Raw genomic sequence first — 27,833 nt, 5'->3', positions numbered from 1 at the left:
AGCTGGAAAGAAAGGTCAGTTCAGAAATAAAGTCCAAGTGAGTAATATGGTTAGATATAATTCTTTTTACTTAATTTTAAAGTACATCTGACAGGCTCTGTTCCCATATTCCTTTCAGAGAAACAGGTTATAGAGTGGAAGAAAAGCTTTTCTTTGACGTTCAACAACACAAGTCTCTTCTAACCAAGGGGAACATAGTGCCTGAAACAAACACATGCTGCAAGCTTAGAAGACTATTAAACATCTTTTTATACATCATTTTATTTCCCTACTAAGGTACCTACTCATAACAAGATAATAAGCCGTATACCTATTCCAAGAGTAATAACAATTCCCATCTTTGGTTTTAAACACTAAGATTTCTAAAACCTAAAGCCAATGAATCTAGCAAGTACAATAAGACTTTACAGAATATACCATTAAACAATCTTCTTTTCAACTGTTTTTTATCCCTGCCTGAAATAAAAAAAAGTACCAGATTATATAATACTGCCACAAATAAATAACTTTTCTAAGTGATGGTTTCTTTATAAACTGTAAAATGATACTTTATTGCAGGGCAACGAATAGCTAGCATAAAGCAAATATAGTACAGTTTATATGAAACATCTTTTTGTAACAGATCAAAAACAGAAACTGAAGTTTTCTTTTGCCAAGACATAATGCAATTTCATAGATTTCAAATGAGACCCCAAAACTAAGAATTTTTCTCATCAGTAAAAACTAAAATATTTTCCTGAAATACATTTCAGTGACTAAGTTTTAAATCATTCTTCAATACATCAAATTCAACATCTATTCTAATGGAGAAATGCAATGTTGTGAATTATCCATTATGTTGGAGAATCCAGAAGTCGTTTTAATTGGTTTTGAATGAAAGCATTATTCTGCATTTCTAATCATGTTTCTACCCCTAAGGCTAATATTAAAAATGAATTACAATTCCTGAGAAAAGGAATTGACTTGGAATCATGGCTGGGATTAACATTTTGTTACAGATAATCCACAAACTAGAGAGTCCAAAAGCCTATAACTGAGAGTTGAGTATATTTTCTAAGAAGCTAAAATGCTCATTAGACACACTCCATGTTAATAATGAACCATCTGAAAAGAGTACATATGTTATGAAAAGTGTTTTACATTCTATCGTACAATGTGAGTCCCTCTTCCAAGATCATCAAAGAATTCACTGAATTTTATTTTATTTCTAGAAATGAGACACTTGCAAGGTTGCCAACTGTCTTGCCCTGAATTACACATATCTTCAAAATGACCTCATAATTTTAAGACAAAAAAGAAGCTTCATTTCCAACCAGGCAACAAAGGGTGGTTGTCAATCACAAATATACACTTATAAAGAGTTTAAAGTAAACCTGACATCCTGGTCACAATAAATTAAATTATGCTACAAGACAGGAGCTTGTCACTTGTGCCATTAAGTGGTTTCAACTAAAACTTCAAATATAAATTAGGAGATAGGAACTGACCTATTCACTGACAATTAAGCAACTCTGATTTGAGCCCCAGAAATCATTTGCATAATGAAAATACCCTTCCCCCAATTATGCAAATGCAAGTTTAAAAGGAAAAGAACATTCACAAAGAGGTTTTTATTTGTAGGGACATTTTAATGAGGTGATAGGTATCTTAATAAGTGTTCTTGGGTGAAGACACCTGGATTATTAAACAGCAATTCTGCTGTATCCTATATTAATTCATAGAAAGATGTTATCACACCTGTTTAATTTATTAGAGACTTGAACTACTCAGTATCACTTGCCTGGCTTAAAGTAAACCAGTTGAAACAAAAGACGAAATAAATGGTAAGTTTGGACAATTTGAGTTTTTCAGATATTCTTTCTTTCGGTTTAACAATAATTCACCACAAGTACAAATCAGGAAGATCTGCATGAAATTAACTTCAAAGCAGCTTTGCAAATGAGTTCTGGAGGGTTTGATGAAAAAATGTCACCACACAAAAAAATTAAATATATTAATTGCATTTTATTATTTTATGTACAGGAACTTTAAGGGGGAAAAGAAAAATCCATATCATTGCAAAATAACCTCTCAAGTGACTAATACTTCATAAGAGGAAATTCTTACCTGGAATAATTAAAAGAGATTATCATTAACTATTATTACTATTCATTCATTATCAAGAAATGGGGCTATAATTTACTTAATTCCAGATTTTTCATAACTTATTTTGCAAAATGAGATGTTTAAATATAGTGTTCATTTTATTGTTTAAAAAAACAGAGTTAACAATTTAATATCTTATGATTAGTTTCATCTAGGCAATATAACAGGTTTTATGGGTGTTTTCACAACTTGTCTCATTGCTTCAAGCCCCAATTTTCCCTTTTAGGAGGTTAAACTAAATGTTCTCCTAAGTGATCTATAGCTCTGAAATGGCTAGCTATTCCAGTGATAGTTTTCTGAAGAAGACAGTTTTTCTCTAGTTCTTTTTCATATGAAATACACAGTCTGTCCAAAACTATCCCTAGTCATTTCACTGCTACAAGAAGGGTAAAATATTATTGTGAATAATATAATCAATTTGATCTAAGTTCAAAAATAATTTTATATGACATGAATTAAATCAACTCAGGCAAGCAACTCTTTCTATAAGTAACTCACTGAATAAGTAAAAGCAGGAGCAACAGAAAGCAAAATAAGTATTTGGAGACTCCAGTGAGATTTGTCTATTAAAAGAGAGAGGGGAAACTAAAAGAGTAGTCACATTCTAGCTATCAACAAGTTCACACTCTATGATTTACTGTATAAAACAATGGCTACCAAGGACACAATATTATTTCTTTTGATCCAATGAACTATCCTCATGGATAATACAAAAAGAAACATTTGCAATAAAATGTGATGGGGGGATTGGCAGACTTCTTTTAAAAGCCTAAAATCTGATTGAATCTAACAGTCAAGGGCTGTACAAAAATAAGGCACATTTAACCTGTTTTTGTTCTTACTTCAAAAAAAAAAACACAAAAAAATTCCACTTCGGGTAGGCCTTGAACAGTGTTCTCTTCAGGCAATAAAGTAAAACGGCAGTCATGCATGTCATCATAACTCCTCCAACCCCATAAATCAGGTCAGTACTGGTCTTAAAGAAATCAAGATTCAAAATCTAAGATTACTGCCTATGCTCTGGAGAATAAGATATGTGAAATACGTATGAATGCCCTGAGAATGATTTTTCCATAAGTTCGAAGAAAATGAGAGTAACTCATGATGCTGTTAGTCTTAGGAGGTAATTTCCTTTGCATGTCAAACGTCAGTACCCTTAACCAAGGTTTACTTTTTTCCTTGAAAATGTATACCTATAAGCTCCAAACTTCAGAGCTTCTCATCAAATTAAAATGGTATCTTAGTTTAGAAAGGTTGAACTTCTGGATTTCAGAATCTCTGAGGTAGCATTTGCACCAGCCTACATTTCTCTCTCAAAAGCTCCACAGGATGACAAACCAATTAATTAATTAATCAGTTAATTGTTTAACTCACTAACTAACCTGTAAGCCAATGTACTGGCTAATTGATTAAACTGTCATTTTGTGTTAGGCAAATAGAAACCCAGGAAATAACAGGAGCAGCACAAAGTTTAAATAAAACACGCAGAAAATAACTTACTTTTCCTCCAGAAAGTCCAGTGATCAGAGAGCTTTTACTTGAGTAAATTACAGAAGGTTTTAAGCCACCTGATTAAATTTTGAAAAAAACTTTCTATGACTAGAACTAAAAGTTGCAATAAGCTTATCTATATACATAATCATTTATTTATACACAATCATTTAAAATAAATTTAACCATTTATTCATTCCCCAAACTAGCTCTATACAAGATATTCATACCTCTGTGTATAAAAGGGGCTTTCCAGGTGGCTCTAGTGCTAAAGAATATGTCTGCCAAAGAAGACGTAAGAAACACGAGTTTCATCCCTGGGTCATGAAGATCCCCTGGAGGAGGGCATGGCAACCCACTCAAGTATTCTTGCCTGGAGAATCGCATGGACAGAGGAACCTGGCAGGCTACGGAGTCCACGGGATAGCAAAGAGTTAGACAGGACTGAAGAAACTTAGCACTCATCCATGCAAGTGCATAAAATTACCCTGCTTAAAATCTTTCAATCTACCTTCTCCATTTTATTAAGTAAATTACTTCTAATTAAGCAATCAGACCAGAACAAATATATGATATACTCAAAAAGAAGTCTATATCATGACGCAAACATCTACCATTTTCAGCACACAGAATTTTTTATCCACTATATTTTTGGCAGGCTTTTCATTAAGCAAAAAATGTACAAATGGGTATAGTAGTTAGAGGTTACTTTCGAATTATAAAGTTCTGGTTACAGATTTCTTTCAAATGTGTTCCCAATTCTAAACTATATACTATGATTTATAAAATTAAACTTCCATATGAACAATCCAATTCCACAAAGCAAATTTAAGTAAAACTCATGATTATTAATGGCAATACAGGGAAAATTTTAACAATTCAAGTAGATTTTTAGTACCTATCATTTGATATTTGATAGCATTTCTTTCTTTTCTTTTTGATATTCCTAATTTCTATTTGGTTTTCACCTAATTCTTGGTTTCCACTTTCTGAACTCCCATTAACTGCTTAGGGCTTACATGGTGGGTCAACTGGTAAAGAATCTGCCTGCAATGCAGGAGACCTGGGTTTGATTCCTGGGTTGGGAAGATCCCCTGGAGAAGGGAATGGCAATCACTCCAGTATTCTGGCTTGGAGAATCCCATGGACTAGCCCATTGGGTTGCAAAGAACTGAACACGACTGAGTGACTTTCTCTTTCATTAGCTGCTTAAACCACTGTAGCCCTACCTTCCAATGACTGTGATCCTGCTAAGAAATTCAGTGAGTTCTTAACAGCCAAATCTGATGGATAATTTCCAATCCAAACCTAATGAAGACATCTGTAGTATCTGACACTGATTATAGCATCCTGCTTCCTGAAATTCTTTTTGCCTTAGGTTTATAACATTCTTCTCCCACGGTCCTCCATCCTTGCACCTTTCAAGCTTACCCCACACCCCTTCTTCCTCAGGTTAAGCTGGAAACACTGGTGTTTTCCAACACCATATATCCAGCTTTCTTTTCTCTTCTTCTTACAAGTTCTCTGGGCAATTCTGCTCACATTGACACTACTGAAGGCCCTTATTCATATCTATCCCCTAAGTTTCAGACTCATATCTAATTCTACAGAACATCTCTATTAAAGGCATCTCATAACCAGGTGGTCAAAACTAAACTTCTGATCTTTTCCTCCAACACTTGCTCTGTCCTAACTGAAGTTGCTCATCACTTACCATAAGCTCACCACCAACCCAGAGAGTCTTCCTTCTCCCTTCCTTCCCACTTCCAGTTGATTCCTCTTCCAAAACATGCTCTGAACCCCCCTCCGTCCCTCCACTCTAGCTTTCGTCAGTTGAGTCAATGTGCTCAGCATGTCTCATCAGAATCACAGCAGTAGTCTTTCACCTCAAATTCAGTGCCTCCATCCAGGACTCAATCAGTCTATGCTTGATCTTGTCACCAGTCAATCTGTCTTTGGTGGATCCTCATTCCTTTTAGGGGTGGTTTAGGTGTTTACCACCCCCTCAAAGGTATTCTTTCTCCATAAATGATGCCACCATTGACGACTCTAACATTCAAACCAGAACCTCAGAGGTCACCCTTGCTTCTTCTCTTGTAGTCACTTTTTTTCATCTAAAGAGTTATCAACTCCATTTCAGAAACACATCCCATATCTATTATATAATATCTTACTACCACGAAAACTTTCACCTGAGTTCATCCATGCCTGTGAGTTTCAGGACAAAATGAGAATTGTGTTAATTATATCCCTCTAGTGTCTTTGAAACATATTTCTCTTTCCCTCTCTTTCCTACAAATCAATTATCAGAGCTAGAAGTTTGATAGCTATTTTCTTTAAATCAGATTCATTGAGGTACCATTTAGATACATCCTCCATTCAAGGAAGGATGACTTCTTAATATTAATATCATCATTGCACTCCTCTGCTTAAAATATTCCAATAAATTCTTACTGCATTGTGAATAAAACCTACAAGTTCTTCACCAAGCTGTACAGAATCCTCCACAATCCGGTCACTGACCAAATATCATGGTCAACTCTCCTTCCTTGACCTCCCTGTAACCACATCTGGTCTTCACTTCATCCCACCAACACTCCACTTTCATTCCTACCTCGGGGCCTTGGCACTAGCTGTTCCTTTTGCCTAAGAAAATTCCATACCTTCATATAGAGCCCTTCTTGCTTGTTATTGAGGTCTCAGCTCAAACAGCAAGGCTTCAGAAAAGCCATGTCTGTCTACCCTATCTAAATGAGCTGGTTCAAGCTTGCACATAGATGTACACTTATGTACATAAATATCACTCCCTCTTCCAAGTTCTTGTCGTTTTGTGAAATTATCTTTTATTCCTTCACTTATTTTTTGTCTCTTTCATCCCATTAAGCCATAAACTACATGTCTATTTACTACGCCTATACTTAGCAGAATCTCAATAAATGTTGGCTAAACAAATCAGTGACTCATGAATAATCTGACTCCTATCATTTCCAGCACTCTCCTTCACTGATGCTCTGCTTCAGATGAAAATGTCTGTTTTCCCCAAATTCAACACACTTCCTCTGGCCTCTGTATCTTTGCATGTGATATTTGGTCTGCCTTCTTTATTGCCTCCATTTTCTGTCTTGTTCACTTAGGGTTGTACTTTATGTTTCAGTTCAACATGAAAAGCCACATGCCACATCTACAGAATACTGTACATCTAAAGCGTGCTATCTGCACCTCAGGGAAAGCCCTGAAGAAGGATGGTCGGGAGTAAGATTCTATAGTCACACAGCCTGGACTCCGATCTATACCCCACGACTGTGGCGTTCAGGTGAATTCCATAAAAACTCTGCCTCAGTTTTCTCTTCTTCCAAGGAATGGGACCCTTTTGGGAGGGTTACATGATATGGTGCATGTAAAACACTTAGAGCATTTGATCAATAAACATCATCCACTTTTACTAAGTATTATGTACATTACCTAGCATCTCACAGTGAAATGATTTGGTTTTTGTCTGCTTCTCACTACTGGCAGGTCTCTGACGACATAGTAAAGCAGACTTTTTATTTCTTTCATTTTTATGATCCCAGCTTTGGGCAGCATCCCAGGCATACCATAGCTCTCTGTATATATCTTGTGAATGACTCTAGGTGAATCTGGTTTCCCTGGCCCAGTGACACTCTTGGTGGCTGAGAGACGTATCCAAAGGCGTGTGAATAAAACCAGTAATGTACACCACCAGTAATTTCACTGATAAAAAAGAAAATCTGTCAGAAATAATTGCTGTGTCTATATGGAGACTGGGAGGAGGTAGCTAATCCAACTGGCTTGAAAGGATCAGAGAAAAGGAAGAATGGAAAGTTCTAATTCTAACTTAAAGTTCCATTCTTTGGACACATCTTTCTTGCCTCAGAAGGAAACATTCAGTATATTCTGCTGCAAGACCAAGAGCTAACATTAAGTATAGAATTTTTCTTTGATTACCATATTCAGTTATTCATAAACTCAAAAATCTCAAGTCAGATCAGATCCAATAATATATATGAATATAGAAGCCCTCCCTACTCCCCCCAAAAAAGGCATCAGTTCTGTTGCATTGCCTTTGAACCACTGCAAACCACACAACATAAGGGCCAGTACATGTAAAAGGACAAATAGGAAATGTATTCGCATCATGGGTGATACTAGTCAACACTGCTGTTGCAAAAGCAGCCATCAAAAACATGCAATGAAATGGGCATGGCTGAGTTCCAATAAAACTTTATTTATGGACAAAGACATTTTAATTTTACATAATGTTTAAGTGTCATGAAATATTACCCTTCTTTTGATTTTTTTCCCCTGACCATTTGAAAATAGAAAAATATTCTTGGTTTACGGACACAATGAAACAAAAATTCACATTTTAAGTCAAGACACGAAAAATTTCAACCTAAAACATTTTCTCTGTCCTCCCTTTGGCCTCCCCTGGCCCCTCTAAGGTACTTTGTGCATCTGTATTATGTGCTAACGAGGCATCTCCAATGGCATAAATATCTGCTCAACTTTAAAGATCAATTTTTCTCCTTCTGGAATTAGCCACATAACTTTTTACAAGTGACTATTACTTCCTTGATTCTAGAAAGTATCATGATGACACACCACTTGCCTCATACACACAGCACATCTCTGGTGAACTCTATGTACAATGCCAATATATCTCTTTCCTTAAAGAAAGCGACTGGTGCAGAACAGACTGGTCAGATGAACTGGGGAGATACTGGGCTATACCTAATAAAAGTTCTTTACTTAAATACTTATTTGTGATCTTTTGAATAGCACTAGCTATATAAGTTGCACTCTGCCTATTTTACAAGATTACTGTTTCTCGCATTACCAACTAAGCCTCAGACATAGCTCTATGAGATCAATTATTGTGACAGTGTAACTCTAGCTATGGGAAGAAGCACGAAAACGAAACTATTTTCCTAGACCAAAACAGACCAGTAAGAGAGGCAGTCTGGAGACTCTGGGTTACTGCTAACAAGGCATAGGACAAGAACAGAACACTGAGTGGCCTATCAGTGAAATCCTTGACTGATCTGGGAATGAGCATTCTTGGTGCCCTGGAATAAATCAGTCATGAAATGTCTCCCAAACCTTGGTCAAAATTAAGACCAAAACGACAAGGATTATAAAATAAAGAACATTGTTCACTATCCAGTTCTATGAGAATCAAGTCATTAGGCACTGCTAGTAGTTGTTGACCTACAATACACTCTGAAAGGAATTAAGGTGAAGATCAGGATAAAGTACTCTATGTTCTGGGTCTGGGAAAACTGGCAAACAGGCCTTCAGATAGATAGTTTCCGGAGAAATTTTTTTATGGACCTGAATGCTCGCATTTTCCCATACTTAAAAAGCACTAAAACCATTAACTAAGATAGCTCTTCCTTGTGGCTAACAGCAACCTTCTACTGAGATGTGTACTTAATTGCAAGTACACCCTTCGCCAAAATCACATATATACTGACCTCCCTCTTTTCCTGTTTGAAAAAGTTCTCAGAGTTCTGTGAGAGATTGTTCCCCAGGTTATAATCCTCAGTTTGGCTTGAATAAAAATTTTCCATTTCTTTCTTAGATTGACTGTTGATTAGTTTTTCTCATTGACAGGAATATAAAACAGGTATTAGGCTAAATTTGGTGCACAGGTTATAGTTTGCTGACCTTTACATAAACTAATTTTCCCAACTTCCAATAAGACACTAAATACTTGGCTTCCCTTTGTACAGGGAAAGTGATAATGATGTATTTTTCATACCAAAAAGATTACTGCTTTTATCATTTATATAGTCACTCCTAAAGCATCTTTTAAATAATCAAAGGATAAAAAGTAAAAATAATTATTTAAAATATGTTCAATCATACTAAACATTTGATGGACACCTAATTCAGGACTCTAATAATTCTAATTTTGCCACATTAATTGTTCAGTATCAGCATCTGTCCTTCAGTCTTATTTACGACAATTTTCCTATTTATAAAAGAATAGAACATGAATAATGTAATTCCAATACATTTATATTCACAAAACCAACAGAACTCATTCAGCTACTCATGGTTCTAAAAAAATTAAAATCACATGGTAGATTCTTTCCATGGTCCCAAAGGAAAAGAAATCCACGATGCTTTCACTCAACAAATATTTATCAAGCATATACAATGTCCAAGGCAATGCAAAAGACAGGAACTTAGGCATGTGGACAAGATCTGTCATCTTTTTTGTGCATTCAAAAATAAGAATCTGAAGCAGTTAAAGGAAAGCTTCCATCGTTATTTTGATGAACCTCAGAAGAAATGCAACCACCTTTACTCAAGGTTCAAGGTGACCCAGGGTTTTCAAGACCCAAAGTTCTCCGGAGAGTGCTACAGATTGATAGGCTCATCAGCTAGTGTTTGATTTGACATGAGATGCATGGGAAGACACGTAAACCTCAAGTGAAGAGCCTCATCTTAGACAGTTCCATATTGGCCAGACAAGCGCAGTGGCTCAAGAAGGCAGGCTACATCTTCCTCAGCTCAGTTGTGGATTACTCTTTCTAAATTGGCTCCACACCTGTGATTTTCAGTACCTGAAGTACCCTCCAAATAACTGATTGTGGGGAAAACATAAAAGACTGCTTTCCCCCTAAACATAAACCTTTTGGCTAACTGCCATTCCAACTCATGAAGGATATGCAGATCAGAAAATGGTAACTTCTGAGACTCCATCAGAAAAATGATAGATGAGATTTGTGGCAAAGGGGCTGCCATCAGGCATTGAAACACATGACTTCTTCCAGTTTTGGAGACTTGACAGGATAGATCTATGACACAAACTTGGCTTCAAGGGACCCTGAAGTCCTCAGCCCCAAACAGAGGAGAATCTGAGAAACTATATAACAAACTCTTCTTTTGTTTATTTTTGAAAGAAATGAGGAATCTTTAAAAAGAGAGACAGAGAAAGGAAGCTAAGATTATTACCTATCATAGTACCCTCTTTCGAGAAACTTGAAGAAACTTACAATCTGACTATGGGCAAAAGTTGCAAAAAAATGAATTTCACCGTCTTTCAGACAGCATATATTCTGCTTTTATGTAATCAACTGCATGTGCTACAGGGTCAGGAGATCTGGAAGTGCATGATAAATGTGGATGAAAGCTGATATTTCAGGATGCAAACACACGTGCATATAAAACACATACGGAGAGAAAGAAAAAGCAGCACAGTGAAGACAAGATTATCTTTCAAATACACACCTATTTTCATAAACACCCACAGATACAGAAAGAGGGAACAGAGAACAAACCTATCATCTCTCAGAGAAAATGATTCAAGTCCTTTCAAACCTTCAGAAGCATGCTTTGAGTCTAGATTATTCGATGATTCCTACATTACTATTTTCTCCAGATATACAACTGAAATCATGTCAGTCGTGTCATCTGCAGCTTAAATTAGGCTTCTTTATCACCTGGAGTAACTTTCAAACCCTGCAACTGGCTCTGCCACTCTTCTGGTATCATGGAAAGTTCACCAGGTTGACATTTAATTACATGACTGAATTCCTAATAAGGATTAACAAAATGATTAATTTACTCTTCTCCTCTCCCCTCTCTCTCTCTCTCCGGTTTCCCCCATGAGTCATGGTTGGCCATCGACAAGAACAAAATATCTAACTGAGGAAAACTGTCTTCCACGCGCAGCATCTGTCTCTCTGGCAAGCTTTGTAGACAGTTGTGTTCTGTCTCTGGAACCGCTTGAGAATCTCTTTCAGTCTGTGCTATTAGTGGGCTCTCACCCTCCTAGGTGCTGCTTCCCACTGATCCCACTCAATTTGAAAGATGGATTTGTATATATTTATCCTTCTGAGAATCTGCTATTGTGCAAATATCTCAAATTGAGACCCCCGTGGGAGGGCGCGCACGACACAGGAGCACTTGCTTTTCTTTTTCTGCAAAATATCCATAAAATAGCTCAGTGGTTCCCAGGGGTCTGCTTCTGGGTATTATATAAGCAGCTTCTCCTTCAGAGAGGGAAAGAGACTTCAAGACACAGAAATAAAAATGCCCACAGTTTTCTAAGGGAATTTCAAAATAGCAAGTTGCTTAAATATCAAGGAAAGCACCTGGTTTCTCTCCAAGCCTAAAGATAGCCTGTGATCCTTCCAGAAAAGTAAGCAGGGGTGGGGGGCATAGGGAGAAGGGGGGGCCGGGGGGAGGAGGAAGGTCATAACCAGCAGCGGAGAGACTGGGAACACAGAGAATCACCTGGCAATGCGTAACTGAGTAAGCTCTGTCATTTTGGCAATTCTAGAAAGAGAACTTAAAGAAATTTTGTTTTTGGAAAAGTAGTTAAGGTGGAGGCATGTTTTGTAGGTATGATATTCCAGAAATGGCACATCTGTCTTGCTCTAATTCAGACCCCAAAATACTTGCCTTCTTAAAAATTTCTTCTGAAATCCACTTTTTTTTTTCCAAATAATTACTCAATCCTTAGACCCCCTAGAGGCTTCTGATTCTTAAAAGAATTAGAAAGATCTCCAGTTATTATTAGATTCCATTTTAGATTGAGAAGAAAGCAGAAAATGGGTAAGATAGGCCCTCCTTTATGTTGCCTGAGTTACTTTTGAAATTTGCTTCTTTCAAAGGCTGGAATAGCATGGAGCACCTTCAAACTATGAAAAAGAAGTCAACCGGACCAATTATTTGGAACTCTCGCATTGAAAGTAGAAATAATTTAACCACCCCTCCAAAGACCTAAAGGCATTTAAGAGAATCCAAGAAGCTCCATACATTTCATATTTTCTAAGAATAACTACGGAGCAAAAGATTAAGCCTTCAAATATCTCACTTACGTAAGTCTGACAACAACAAAAAATACACAGTGGAAAGGATTAATCTCAAACAAAACTAGGAAAAGAGGCTTTTGCAGAAAACTATTCCTCTGGCTAGATCTCTTTTGTTTACAATAAGAAGTAGAATTTGGACCCATTATGTATTCCTTCTTATGGGTCCCCTTGTGAATTGAGGTTGTTAAAGTAACATTGTAATTATCTTTTATCTATGGCATGATTTATTTATAATATGAAATCCCCTTTCACATTTTTAGTGTCTTAATAACTGAATGCTCTCCTTAACAGCTGAAAAAATTGTAACACTGAGATATGAAACAAATATTTATTTCCTCAAAAAACTATGAATGTGACTCCAATAAAAACATAGTGACATATTTTGTTTGAAACATTTAAAATTTCTGTTCAGTTTCAAAGGTCATATTTAAAACTGCACCAACTATGAATATGAATAAGTTGTAGGCCATGCCTAAAGTGGGGCGTCTTTTCAAGTAAAAGACAAGACTTACTAATAGTCCCATTTGTTTTCCATTAAAAATCTACTCATTGTATTCACAGCAATCCACATGCCAGTATGGGAGCCTGCTTGGACAAAGCCTTTGCTTTGTGTGTATCAGATGCGAAATTTACTTAAATTCAAGATAATTGCAAGTGCATCTGCTACGCTTTGTCACTGGTCTATATGCACATTTCCACAGTGTATACAAAGAGCAATTATCCAACAACTAAAGAAAAAGAAACAGTCATTTCTGCAAATTGCAGCCAGCTCCTTTATCAAGGAATAAGTTTGTGCGGAAAAGAATGCTACCCCAAAACACTTTTTTAAAATAAAATGTATTCACTCACACCACATACATTAACTACACAGAACAAAAAGGGAGCTTTTTCAACTGTTAAATTACTAGGTCTGAAACAAGGATAACTGCAATTTCAAATAAAATCATCTCACAAAACATAAAGTTCCCCTCTGGAGAAAAAAAACAAAAAACACAACCGATTTAAATCAATTTGATGCACTGCTTTATGTTCTTATTCTGGATTCATGACAAAATATTTCAATAATAGTCACCCTGTTTGTCATTGGGTTTTATTTTCCTAATTTGAGATATAAGTGCACAGGCACAAGAACATGAAAAAAATTCAAAATGGGATGTCAATTGGACAATAAAAAATCTTAAAAGTTTTTGCTCTGTTCATTAAACAGTAAATTCTAAGTAGACCTAAGTTTCATCAATTGTACTATTTGGTCAGTGGTTCTCTTTCTTTTTCTCTTGCATTCTTTCCTTTTTATTTTCTTTTGCCTTTTTTTTTTTTTTTTTTTTAAATTTTCATGAACAATCCCATTTCAACCATCACATTCAACACGGCCACCATTCCTTCAAAGCCCAATCCAATTTTCAAACTTTTACACCTCATGCCAACGAAACAACATCAACGACACTCCTCTTCAAGGACTTAATAGACTAAACTTGTTCTTTTAACAAATTCTCAAGACCATCCAAAATGCTCAGAATAGAGAGAAAATTAATGCAAAGAGTAAAGAAATTTTTGTGACGACTGAAATCTATTACTTCCGTGAAATCTATTTCTTCAGAGGCCACTTAACTTCACCTTCATTTAAATATCTTCATTACTATTTTGTAAAATGTATTATGCTACCAGTCAATGTTATTAGTAAACAAAACAAAACAGAAAACTTTCCCTATTCCCCAAACTGGAAAATCATTAACATTAATATTTCATACAGCTGCATTAAATGAGACAATATTCAATATTTAACTATCTAATCCTTCAGTGAGTTATATTAGAAAATAACAACCATGTGAGAATTCAGCCAGTCGGATTATTTTATGGGATGAACCTTTCCTGTTATTAATAACACTTCAGTATCTTATGGTTTTTCAGCACAGAATTGTAACATTCAAGGCCTGAAAGAGATTTTGTTTCTAATTAATTCTCAAAATCCTTGGGAGACAGTGATGGAAGGATAAATATATTAACTTGGAATTGAAGAATAAAAGACTGAGCCTTCTGATGCAAAAGTTTTACTAGAAACATGGATTACTTGTGTGGGTCCCACATCTCACTCTATTTGCTAATAATTTAGTGAGGAAGATGTGTTTGGACCTCAGACAGTCTAAGTCATGGAAAAAAAGAGGCGCAATTTTGTTTCTTTCAAGTACCACAATTACTCTTGTTAGCAATTTATTAGTAGAGAGCTGATCTGATCTTTTATTTCAAATTCCTACTAATTTCCTTGCAGGCAATTATTCAGTCATAGAGATGTCTTCTTTACAGTAATTTAAACAAATCTTCACCTTTTTTCATACCATTTATCAACCTTATATATTTATTTACACACAGGCAAACTTCAGCCCAATCTAAGTGGATTATCTTTAATTTTAACATGAGCAGAATTCAAATGCATCATGTTTCAATACGGCTTTTGGTGATAACAAAAAGAATTCTTCATGATGAACATATTTGAGACTGGCGCATGCTAAAATCAAAAGCATTTTGCTTAATACATTTACAACAGGAATGTTCTCCAATCCATTTTAAGCAAGAAAGAATTTCTCGCCTCTATTTGCCTTTCAAGTTCATCCCCTAAGGTCCTGCAGGTCCCTTATTGTAAATATTTGGTGGGAAATTTTTATTTATGTTTTATTGATTGCCTCTCCCCTTTTATTTTCAGGGAATTCCACCACTTATATCTTGCTCTAAGTCTTTTTGCCTCATGATAGAATATGAAAGGGCCATATTATTAATTTATCAGACTTTCTAGTTATAGGGATGTGACACTTGATCAAAATGCAGCCAACTGGATGGATGAACCAGATTAGAATTTTGAGTCAAGAGCCAGGGATCGCCTCTACTGAAAGGACAGTAGTTCTAGTTCCTTCCAGACCTGTTGCAAACAGTCACCTACCCAGGGCTGCAGTGCTAGCTGACACTAATGGCAATAGCAGAGCCCAGTGTCGGGGATGCGGAGAGCTGCAGCCGGGCACCCAGTGTTCAGTGGCAGGAGCACAAGTGTCTGTTTCCACATATTTCCTGGGGACTCGGTGCTCCCTGATACCTTTCAACACATTCCCTTTCTGTATATGTTTGCCAGAATTAGTGTCTAACTTACAAGGAAGAACAAACCCAATCCTACAATTGAAAATAATAAATCAAATTGCACTTTTATTCTGTGCCGGTGAATTTTAGAAACTGTTGGGAAATGAATGAAGAGAGCCTGCAATATTGCAAGTTGTAAAGAACATATTCTTATCACAAAGACTAGGGAACTTTCTGTCCAGAAGGACTCCTGCAACAAATTAGAAATGTTCTCAGAAATTCTCAGAAATTCATGGATCCAACAGGAAAAGAGCCAAGAGTCAAAGTTTAAAAGAAGATCCCTTCCAATTTTTCTCAGTCATTGCTTCCCTGATTCAGATCCACCAGGAACAGAAGATGGAAAAGAAATTTGATGGTTTGGCTATGATTTGCTGGAAATGAGATATGCACATCTTGAAAATCACAGCAGGGAAAAAAAAAAGAAAAACAAGAGCATTAAATCAGAGCCTGACCAGTGCTATCAAAAGTCAAAGCTGACTGCTGGAAGTCCAGCAAGCCATTACCTGGGGCTGTGGAAAGGGTCAATGCTCTGTGCACTTCTTTCCCATCCACTTTCAGAGCTATTCACTGGGTACTTTTCAAGAATATTACCATTCTGACAAATGACTGATAAGAGATAAATTTTAAAAAGTGAATAAGTTTTGAAAAGTAAATCCCTAAACCTACATATTCACCATATGCTTTCAAGTACAACTGGGAAAATATTCCTTTAGAACAGTTTTCAATCATGGGAACACTTGGAAATTTTCTTACTGTCCCCATTCCTATCAATTTTCAAAACCCTCCAAAAAAAAAAAGTAAATCATAAATTGATTCATTGGTCATAAAAAATGTAAATTGACAGCTCTGAGCCATGGAACCATTCATCCGCTCACTGATTGAATTGACACAGGTAATAGGCATGTCCTAAAAATGACCTGCATGAGTATCTGCCCTTACTTTGAAACCTAGATGTTAACCTGGCAAGAATCCCTAGTTTAATACTAGCCCTCTGGCTTTATTCTTAAACATGTCTGCTATATCTGAATTTAAAAGAAAGCAAGCAAGCTGAAAAGTTATATCCCTGATCTGGCTCAAAGCTAAGCTTTTCTCAGAGTAACTGCACTTGGAGATCTAGGACAATGCTATTAAAAGCAAAACAAAACAAAACTACTTCTAACTTCTGTAATTAAAACATTATATTATACATGTGCATATGCACACACACACACACACACTTTTGCCTAAAGACTGTAAGCTTCTAGACCAGCATCCAATCATACACATATATACACACCCAAATAGTATATGATTCTGCGTATACCCCATGGGGGCTTAATAAACAGTTATGAATTGACTGACAAGAGAAAAAAAAAACAAGAAATGACAACCTTCAGGGTAGCCGTAACACAATTTTAACTTGAAAATTGCCCAGAAATAGACTGCACAGTCCATGGGAACATACACAAATCATATAAAAAGAACCTATGCCCCTTATATACCTAGAGAGTCCTTAGTGAAAAATCACTGTTGTAGGAAGGAGAGTTCAGGCTCTTTACCTATTTACTGTTTGGCTTCTTCACTGAATTCAGCTGAGAGCAACTTTTTTTCTTTCTGTGATAACCTTTTCCGCAGAATAACTTTTAAAATGCAGATTAAATGCAAAATTTACCTCATCACTAATATTTTCTTGCGAGGTCAACAGGTATAAAATCACCTTTCCCTCTCAATTCTCAAGACTCATGCTGCCATTTGAATTTCTCTGCAGCCAAATGTAACAAAAGCATCATCTACAAAGCTTACATAGTTTCTTCAACATCTGCATCTCCACATAAACAGGAATTAGCAATAAATCACAACCTGCTCACCGTCTTTTCTCTAAAGGATGCACTGATAGTGTGCCACAATTCTTAAAATCGCACTGCAGAACTTCCTTCAAGACAGTCTTCTAATACCTCAAGTTCAAAGCGATTTGCTTTTCTCCCTGAAGTTCATATGCATGTTCTATCTTAAAGATGTGGATAAAACAGATAATTTAGTTGTCTCTGGAAAGGATCATATACATAGGATGATGCTTCTGTTTCAATTTAGCCTTGTCACATTTACTTGAAATGGTTGTTATTTCAGTTACGGTCTATTTTGAAGAACAACTTCCACACTGATAAATTTCCAAAAATGTTTGATGAGAGCAAGTAGGGGAAAAAATCAGAAATAAACTGCTTAAAATTGGTCCCATTAATCTGGGATGGGGGGGGGGGTAGGTAAAAAGAGAAGAAAACATTTTTGATTGAGGTAAGGAATTTTTTAACAAAAACACATGAAACAAAAAATAAGTCTATTTTAACTCAATGCTTTCATAGTACTATCTTAGCCACAGCTCACTGCAGTTACATGTACTGGTCAACCCCTTTGCCAACATCATCGTGCAGGTCCCCGCATGCTACCCACCTATTGTACCCCATCCCATCCCAGTGCCCCACCCCCACCCCTGGCTCATCCCACAGTTCAACTTATAGCCACGAGGTGGGTTTGGTCATCTGCTTCATAGGATAAATTGAGTTCATTTTCCAACATACATCTTTGAATACCTAAATCATTATTTATTTGAAAGTGTACAGAACTCCTTACATTTCTCCCTAACATTACATCTAGTGGTTAAGAAAAAGTCTGATAATTACTCCCAATTTTTTTCTAGATTTTCCTATGTTAAGCCAAACTCGTTTTTTGGGGTGATGTTTGTTTCTCAGTTTTCAAGTCTCCCACATAGATGGCAGTGAGAAAGGGTAGGGTTGTGGGTTTTTTAGTTTGTTTCTTATTTTTTTTTTCTTGTTTTCTTGGCACCTCCTCTGGACTGTAAGAAGTAATGATTGATCATTTTTCCACAGTCATCCATGGCCTTCTCCATGGCCACATGTAAATGTGCCGATGGATAATTAAGCAACAGACACATCCAATAAATATAATAAATAAATTTGATTTTTTTCCCCTTAGTAATTGGTTTCATCTGACTGAGTCTGATTATGTGCAGGGATATATAAACAGGATTAGAGAGGAGAAAAATTAGATGCTAGGTCACACAAATTGCAGAGCCCTAACCACTGTGAAATATTTGTGCAATAATTATATTATTATTCTTAAGGTTAGAAAAGCACTTTGCATCTTCTCCAGGACTTTAGGTGAGGCTAAAAATAAAATGGGTGGCATGATTATTATCATAAGGAGATGGTAGCCAACTATAGAATACATTTTCCTTTGGCTTTCCCACAAAGTCTCATTGCCTTGCCCTCATGCCTCCATTAAATCCATGCAGGTAGCACCAAACTTTGACTGAGGTCTCCAATTTAGGGGTCATGTCACATCAGACTACATGAATAGACATGAATTGGGCATATATAGAAGGCAGAGAATGAGAAAATATTTGTATACATTTACAGTCTGAGCAAATCCTAAAATAAAATTAAATTAAATCACTTTTCTAATATAATCTCAAGTGACATAAAGAGCATCTTGTATTTAAAAAAGAAGCATCCACTTCTACTCCCATTTACTTCCTTAGACATCACTTTGGCATCAAATTACTCTTAACCATAAGATCTAGCTCTTAACAGAACACGGTACCTGGTCTTTCTTGGGAATTTAAAAACTGCTTTTTGAAAGAATTAAAAAAAAAAAAAACTGAAAGGTTGAAATATACTTTCATGCAGCTTTAATTTGCCTATATTCTTTCTAGGTAATAGGCAATATCTACTGAAATGTGTTACCATATACTCTTACATTTGAAATGGTTTAGGGAAAATATCACAGTTAAGATCACAAAGTCTGTTGCAATAAGTTCTCTAATAATAACTATGATTTTAGCTATGTAGATATTTACCGTTTGAATTAACCATAAATGTAGACATAGCTATCTTCTTTAATAGTTCAATTTCATTCTTAGAAATAATCTAAGAATCTAAGTTGACTATTTCGACATTCAAAATGAAATTTTGAAATGGCATATATTAAAAAAAAAACCTGTTATAAATACAGCAAGTAACTTATACAATTTTGTGATTTTTTTTTTTAACAGTATGGGATTTTTTTAACCTTTGCCAAAATCATTTCTATTTAATGATCTATTTCTTTTTCCACAGACACTCTTATTCCTCTAATTAAAGGAGGAGAAATGTCAAAACATTGAGTATCAGTAAAATCCTAAGCAATAATAAAAATGACATTTAAACATAAGCCTTTTCCAAGAGAATCCTCAGGAGAATTGTCCTCTTGAAAGATTTTAAATCAGTATATTATGGTTAGCATCAATTTTATCTTCACCAAGTGAATTATATTCTCCAACTTTAGTTTTTGCCTCCTAATATTTAAATTAAGGATTGGGGAAACTAAACAAACAAAAACGACTTATTCTTTTGGATCAAATTCATAAATGATTTTTTTAATTTCACAAGGCCCACAACTCACTTTTATATATTATAAAATAATTACTTTACTATGGTCATATTATTAGAAATGATCATACAAAATTCCTAATATTTTTTTAACAGGCTTAAGCCTCTACACCTAAATAATTTCATCATGAGGACAATTAAATAGACTATCTTTGAGAAGAATGGGTCCTAAACTTTTATAGACCTGCATCATATTCCAGAAATCACAAAGTAAGGCAAAGATAGAAACAACTAAGCTAAGAAGTCTAGCATCACGTTTATATTAGAAAAACCTGTGGTCGAATCAAATTAGGGACAAGAGAAATAATGGGGCATCCTCTTAGGTGATCTAAACAAGTATCAAGGAAAGGAGAGCCTTCTGTGAAAGAACGTCAGTCTAAGCATAAGAAGTCTAAACTTTTAAAGAAACCATCTCTTTGCTCTCAAACCTCGCACTCATACTTTCCAAGACAGATGCAGGATATTTGGTACTCGGCCCCCATATGCTGGCACTGAGATGAGGAACACACTCAATCGTTCCATCAGAGTCAAAGACCAAGTCATATTATCCAGGGTGGGGGGAAATCTTTGCTGGGGAACCTAGATTTTATTTTAACATATTAGCTGCATTATTTAGCGTCAATTTCTATTCACTAAATTTACAAGAAAAGAGTTAAAACACCTGCTCTCAATTTACTCACACTATTGCTGAAAAGCACACAACCATACCATTTTTCTGATAATCCTTTCTGTCTAAAAGGTTGGTACTGTAATGCTCTACTTAGGAGAGGGGGACCAATTTAATCCTCTCAGCAAAAATGAGAGAACTTTATTTGCAAACTGTTTCTCAAGGTGCTTCATTTTTTGCCACGAGGAATTCGTAAGAAAAGGCTGCAATGCTTCAAGTTCAAAATCACACTGGAGAATGAAATATACCAAGCAGACTGCAGACAGTGAGTAATATGAATTTGGGGGAAAAGATTTTATACCTCTTCAACTTCATAAAAATCTTAGAAATATGAACAGGATACTTGCAGCAGAACTAAAATAATACATTAAGTAATGGTTTTCCTTTGTTAGGTAGAGAAAACTATATATATATATATATATGTATTATATATATATAATTTACTGGTAGTACAATATTCTGAATATTGTGAATATTCCTTTAACAAAGAAAAAGCGAAAGCAGGAGTATAAGGAAATACTTTGACAAAGCTACTATTTGCTCTCACTGGACACGACTCATAAAATTACTGTTGATTTCACAAAATTTTAAGGGGGGTATCATCTAATTAGATCTTACATTTTATCAAATATTGTTACGTTCCTCTTTCCATTAAGAGCATATGAAAAGACAGCCATTCCCCCCCACCAAAAAAAAAAAATATTCTTACAATCTTCCCTGAAGACTGAGAATCTGTTGTATGTACTATGAGTATAGAATGGAAGGTTCCTCTTTGTGAGTGTATCAGGACTCCTAGAAACCACTAAGTCAAAGAACAAAACTGTTGCTTCACGCAGTGATGAGAGACAAAAACATATGCTTTTCACACAGTCCCATTTGAGGTAGCAGTCTGATATAAGTTTTGTCTCTTTAAACTTGACTTGCAGTTTGAGTTCTTAAGTGGAGAGGGATAAAAGGGCCTTGGCAATGACCTTGACTATATTTCACCAGAAATCACTTCTCAAAATTAGTCTACACAGAATAGAAAACAGTGGAAAAGCTCACCAATACAGGTTTTCCTCAAACACACACAAGCAGTGCCGAGTTCCTTTCAATCACACAATGAAAAAAAAAAAAAGAGTAATTACTTTTAAGAAATGTTCAGTATTCTAGCATAATAAACACTTCACACATGAAGAAAAAACTCTACTCTTATCAAAATGAAAATAGTCACCTTAAAAATACAGGCAAATATATTGTCATTGTCAAGTTCCATGAACCAACAGGCTCTTTCTACACAGCCTTCTCTTCCCAAAAAAGTTACTTTCTCCCCATATCAGATGCCATACATTTGGAAATGCTGAAATTCAACACACACACCAGTTGAAGGTAAACTACCTAATGTGCCAACAAACTTAGCAAGAGGATGGTATTATTCTGACACATTAAACTGAGATCAACACCAGGCACAGAAAGTTAAAATGAGCTTAGTTACGATTTAATGGGAAACTTAACATCAATAACAATAATAAGAAAACCACCAGCAAGCCACAAACACTATAACACAGAACCATGTAAGAGTAATTCAAAACCTAGCTGACTGAACAGTAATCTCACCAGACAATACACCCAAAATGAAGCTATGTTTAATATTTTAACACAAATTCTCTGAGCTTTTTCAAAGTTGCCAGGAAACTAGAAGTAGAAAGGGTAAAAACAAACCACAACAGGAAGGAGTATGTTCTTTAAATCAATGGACTCTTGGTCTTCATAACTAGTGAAGATGCTGAAACTAAAGCTAATTGTGCTGCTTCATAAATAAATTCATGCACTGAATATATTATATAACAATTAGAAATCTTGCTCCATGAGCCACGTGAAATAACTCCTTAGTCTGGTCAGTTGTCTGCTTGTGCCCCTGTGTGTGGAATATGCCAGAGAAATAATTCAGCTGCTTAGCATGGAGTATATTGCTTTCTGGTTTAGGTCCTAGAATGAGAAAACCATGCTTTAGAAGACTTGGGTTCTTAGGATCATATTTACTATACGAATTCATTTTTCCTTGGTACTCAGGCAAATAAAAGGTTCAAAGACAACTGTGATCCTAATGAATGGAAGTTGGGCTTTTCCCTCCAACTTGATCAAAATGGTAAATGGCAAGGGTCCATAAAAATATTTTAAATAGCAATATTGCCACCTCCAGGGACCCAGGAATAAGCTGAGCTTGCATTCTAAATAAAATTAGCAGACTACAAAAGAAGAAATAAGCTTTAAATCTAAGGAACCCAGTCCACAATTGCCAAAAAAGCTTTTGTCAACACAGGCAGCTCAGAACAGGTGAATTTGCATGGTGTCTTGAAGTAGGCTTTCTTTTATAGAAAAGAGGGTCTGACTTGAGTTAATTTACAGTTCATTTTGTTCCAAGTCCTAAACTGTTTTATGCTGTTCTCCCAACATCAGCTAAGTTTACAGGAAAACAAAGTTGAGCAGTATCATTGCCAACATACTCTCTGCATTTAGGTAATTGCTGGTCTATGATGTTGCAACCACATAGCAAAAGCAGGCTTCTTTAAATACCAGTATCTTCCCTCTGTCAAACGTGTGAGCTTCAGAGTATCTGTGAACTGGATATCCCCATCTGAGTCTAGAGTTCAGAGCTCCTCAGGATGCTAACACACACAGTGGAATTGCAATTGGTTCTATCCCCAACTTCCCTCCTTACATTTAAGCTGCCATTATTTTAGCTTCTTTGCCCGTGGCTTGGCAGAAATTTTCACAACTATAAACTGATTTCTTTAGAAACTGCTAATGTGCCTTTACTTAGTGACCCTTCAGCATTTCTACTGAACTGGAACTGAAAACTTAGGGGGATTAAGAGCAAAACAAACGAAAAATGGTTAACTGCTAAAGACCCTCCGAAGAACTTCAATACGAATACAGCAAAGAACTGTTCTATGTTAATTTTTAAATAATATTTAAAACAGATTCTGGAAGCAAGAGTTACACAGTCAGTTCTATTAAAAAAAAAAAAAAAGAGTTAAGAGTTCAATTTGCATGCATTATGCTGGCTATTTAAAATAACGCTATTCCATGTGGATGGCGGAAACTGCCCTCCCCCTCCCCAACCGACAAGATGCCACTTCAAGTAAGATCTAAGAAAGGGGTGGTTTGGGGGTTAGAAATTGCTGTACATGTCTCGCAATTTTGCATAAAACAATAGCAGCAATCTCTCTCCTTCTCCACAGCCCTAAATTTATTATTAAGTAAATTCAGCAATAGCTCAATCACTGGAGACCAGGACAGTATGTGATACACTAAAGCACTTATATGTTTATTATCTTTGCAAGCAACATGAGTAGTGGTGTCTATAACTGCCTCCTGCAAATCTGCAGCGATGTGAGGCAAAACAGCATTTTTAAAAATTTCCCTTTTGGAATGCAAATGATTCTGCCTCTAATTTTGAATATTTTAGCCAGCATGTACCATACAGTAGTTCTGGAATCACTGGCATCTGTCATGCTGTCAAAACTGAGTCAAAATGCATTGTAATCCTGAAGAACGATAACGATAAACATCAATGCAACGTTAAAATGCATCCTAAAAAAAATCCCTATAATTGCGATGAACATTAGAGAGAAAACGGCAGTCCTTCTGCAGGGAAATAACAGCCTGCTCTACCAATCTTTCCCCTCCCCCTTGAAACTCATGCAACTAATGATGACCTCCCGAAGTGCCGAATTTAAATGTTCCAGCATTCATCTGAGGATGAAGGGGGGAAAAAAACATAGAAAACCACGAAACAAGTTGCAAACTGCACAAACGCAAAGAGAGAGAGAGAGAGAGGGAGAGAGAGAAGGGAACTGCAGGCTGATTCAGGAGCGATTGCAGAATGAGGAGCAACAGAAAGGAAACAAGGAAGAAAGAAAGGGGGGAAAAGCCTTAAGCATTAAAGAGTAAGAAGTGAAAAAACATTTACCAGCGGCTCGGTCAGTAGCTTCGCTCCCTGACACCATCTACATAGAGAGATAACTTAGCCTAGAGTCTTCGGTCCCAGCTCGCTTTGGAGCAAAATTCCTTCACTTCGAGGGGGTAACACACGCCCTCAAGAAAGAGAGAGAGAGGGAAAGAAGGGGAAAAATAATCCCGAAGACCAAGACAGGCTTTCCCCTCCTCCCTCTTACCCGCCCCCCGGACTCCCCAAACGGTGCTCGCTTCTGCACAGTTCTGCCGGCTGTGCCGCTGAGCTGCTGCGATGCTGCCGCGGCTGCTGCTGCTGCTGCTGCTGCTGCTACTTCGGAAACGATTAGGAGGAGGACGCCCCAGCACGACCTGAGCCTGCGAGCCGCCCAGGACCAATGTGCAACCTGCTCTGGAATCAAACCCATAACACACGCACGCACACCCAGCGGCTCCTGCACTGGAGCCCCCGCGCGCACACACACACACACGCGCCCGCCCGCGCGCAGTACAGACACACAGACACGCGCGCACACACACGCGCGCACGCGCGCACACACAGAAACACAAACACACACAGACACACGGAACGCCGCGCACCTCCCGCCCGCCGGCGCAGCCCCTGAACGGGAGTGCGAACCAATCCCTGGCCCCCGAGCGCGCGCACAGGCCGAGGCCGCCGGGGCTGGGTGGTGGCACTGTGGGGCGGCAGCTGCTGTGGCTCCCGGGTATGGGACTGGGGAAGGGCGTCACGGCCGCGAAAGAGGGGAGTTGGGGGCTCGTGCGCCCCTTTGTCTGCAGAGCGATCCCCCCTCGCCCAACGCTCCCCGCAACCAGGCACAGCGCGAGCCGCGGACGGTGTAGAGTTCAGTTTCACTGTGGGGTTGGTTGCGGGAGGTTCGGTTTCCTGGCTGCGCGCACCGAGGTTCCACCTCTGCGAAACCCCAGGCACCGCAGCTGCACCCGGATCCCTGCACTCAGGGGAGCAGAGCAAGCCCGAGCACCCCGAGAGTGACCCGAGCTTGCCTTGGGTTCAGATCACGCCGACTGCTCGGCTGCAACCTCAGATTCCACCTTCCAGGGTTAGGAAGCAGAGAGGGGCAGAGCGGAGAGGTGGTTTCAAGAGGGAAGGGAGAGTTTGCAGAGCCTTTAGCCCCTGCTGACCAGCGTCACCTAGGCTGCTCAGTGGCCCTGAACCTGTCTAAGATGGTGCGGTACCCGGGAAGCGAGGTTTCCACACCTCAGAGGGGAGTTGCTTTTCTTCCTTCCATAAAGGGAATTACAAAAGGAAGCAATTCCCGGCCCAGGAAAGGCTGATTCAGTTACAGAGTAATTGACAGAAAATCCAGCAGGGCCTGGCTGTGGTAATAGTAACAGCTAACAGGTATTGCTTACTTATCCTGTGCAGGCTTTGTGCCATGCAGTGGCCATGAATTAACTGATTGTATCTTGTCCAAACAGTATCTGATTAACCCTTGAAGGAAACTGAGGTCGCAGAATATTTTACCAACTGCTAGTCAGTGATAACCAATGCATCTGGGAATCTGAACCTGCAATTTAACTCAGGCACTGGAGAGAGAATGCATTGCTTTGAAGGGCTCTAGGCATTTCCAGAAAAGTAAAGGTCTACTGAATGTTTGCATGATAACACCCTCTAGCCTTCAAGCTGTATCCAGCCTGTCTTCAGCAATCTGCAAGTCTGAAAAACTGCATATCTGCAGTTTGCTTAATGTTCTAATACTAATAATATTCAAAATACTCATCTCTTGACTATGTACTCTGAGTCACCCTTTTAATTAGGCTCAGCAGACTTGCAATCATAATCTTTAAAATAACTCTGTAAACAAGCTATCCTTACTTCCATTTTACATATGAGGAGACTGACCCAGAGATGCCTTGTGACTTTCTCAAGGTGACAGGGCCAGAATAGGGAGGGTGCGGTTTGGTCACTTCCAAGGTCCATTTTTACAATGCAGGCATCTGCCTATAATGCAGGAGATCCAGGTTCCATCCCTGGGTTGGGAAGATCTGCTGGAGAAGGGAATGACAACCCACTCCAGTATTGTTGCCTGGAGAATCCCATGGATGAAGGAGCCTGGTACAGTCCACAGGGTTGCAAAGAGGTAGACATGACTAAGTGACTAAGCACGTGAGGTCCATGGTGGTTTTTTTTTTTTTTTTAACTGAATTATGTGTCTTCCTTAACTGTATCTTGAATAAAGTCATGAGATGAGGGCACAGCAGTTACTTTTTATTTCATTCAACAAATGCATATTGATTTCTTATTAACATTCACTCATTCAAGAAATATTTACTAAGCATTTACTTCCTTCAAGCAACTTAGAGGTGACAGAAGATCACAAAGACACATCCCAGAACTCTCTGTGTTTATAGTCTGAGAAGACAGCAATCGCATGCTTCTGATGCCGATGCTGAAAGCTTACTAGCAATGAATGTCCTTCCCTTCCCTATTCATCTAGCAAGCTCCTAAATGTCCTTTGGTTTTCTACTCCAGTTTCACTTCTTCAGGGAAGCCATCTGTGATCTCTCTGGCTAAATTAAATCTCCCTTAATGTAGGCTTCCAAGGCATCATGTCAATTTTCTTTTTAAAAATTGTTATGGTTCCAATTTTCCATTAGTTCTGTGATTTACCTAGTATAGTCTTCCCAATCCATACAACTCTCTAGACCATAAGCCTCAATAGAAATGTGTCTTTTTATTTCCCACTAATCTCATAGTCTCTGGTAGATATTAAACTTGCTTTCTGTTTTACATGTGTGTGCACATGTGTACAAGCATACACACAACTGTTGGAAGAGCAGTAATGATTCTCATGGTAGGATCTGTTTTTTTTTTTTTTTTTTAAGAGTATTTTCATGTCAAAGATGAGTAACACGAGGCTGAGAGCGGTTAAGTAGCTGTCTCAAGGTCACGCATTTGATAAGCGGCAGAGAAGGACTCTAACAGCTCTATCTGATGTCTAAGTCCACGTGACTAACACACAGGCTCTGCTGCTTGGCTCATGTTTTCCAGTAACCAATCAGACTGTGCAAAAGTGGCTCATGCGAAATACAGTAGACAGATTTCTGGAGGTGGCATTATGGGGAATACAGAGATAATTTAATATTGTACAAACTGAAAAGACCTTCAATAGGAAATGAGTAATCCACTACTGAGCGCCCACCAAATGTCAGGCT

At 37.5% G+C, this 27,833-nt stretch overlaps 1 protein-coding gene across 1 annotated transcript in view; it reads right to left on the bottom strand.

Moving 5' to 3' along the window:
• The window catches only part of TENM2 (teneurin transmembrane protein 2), a 1,359,342-nt gene extending 1,334,574 nt beyond the window's left edge, over positions 1–24,768 (bottom strand). Inside the window, exon 1 of the mRNA XM_065919048.1 lies at positions 24,655–24,768. The gene's annotated coding sequence lies outside the window, so the exon portion shown is untranslated. The remainder of the gene's footprint in view (positions 1–24,654) is intronic.
• Between the last annotated feature and the right edge of the window lie 3,065 nt (positions 24,769–27,833).

Source organism: Muntiacus reevesi, chromosome 1, assembly GCF_963930625.1.
Source record: "Muntiacus reevesi chromosome 1, mMunRee1.1, whole genome shotgun sequence".
In the NCBI taxonomy this organism is placed as follows: Eukaryota; Metazoa; Chordata; class Mammalia; order Artiodactyla; family Cervidae; genus Muntiacus; species Muntiacus reevesi.
Note: the sequence above shows the minus strand (reverse complement) of the source record. Positions and strands in the feature narration are given on the sequence as shown.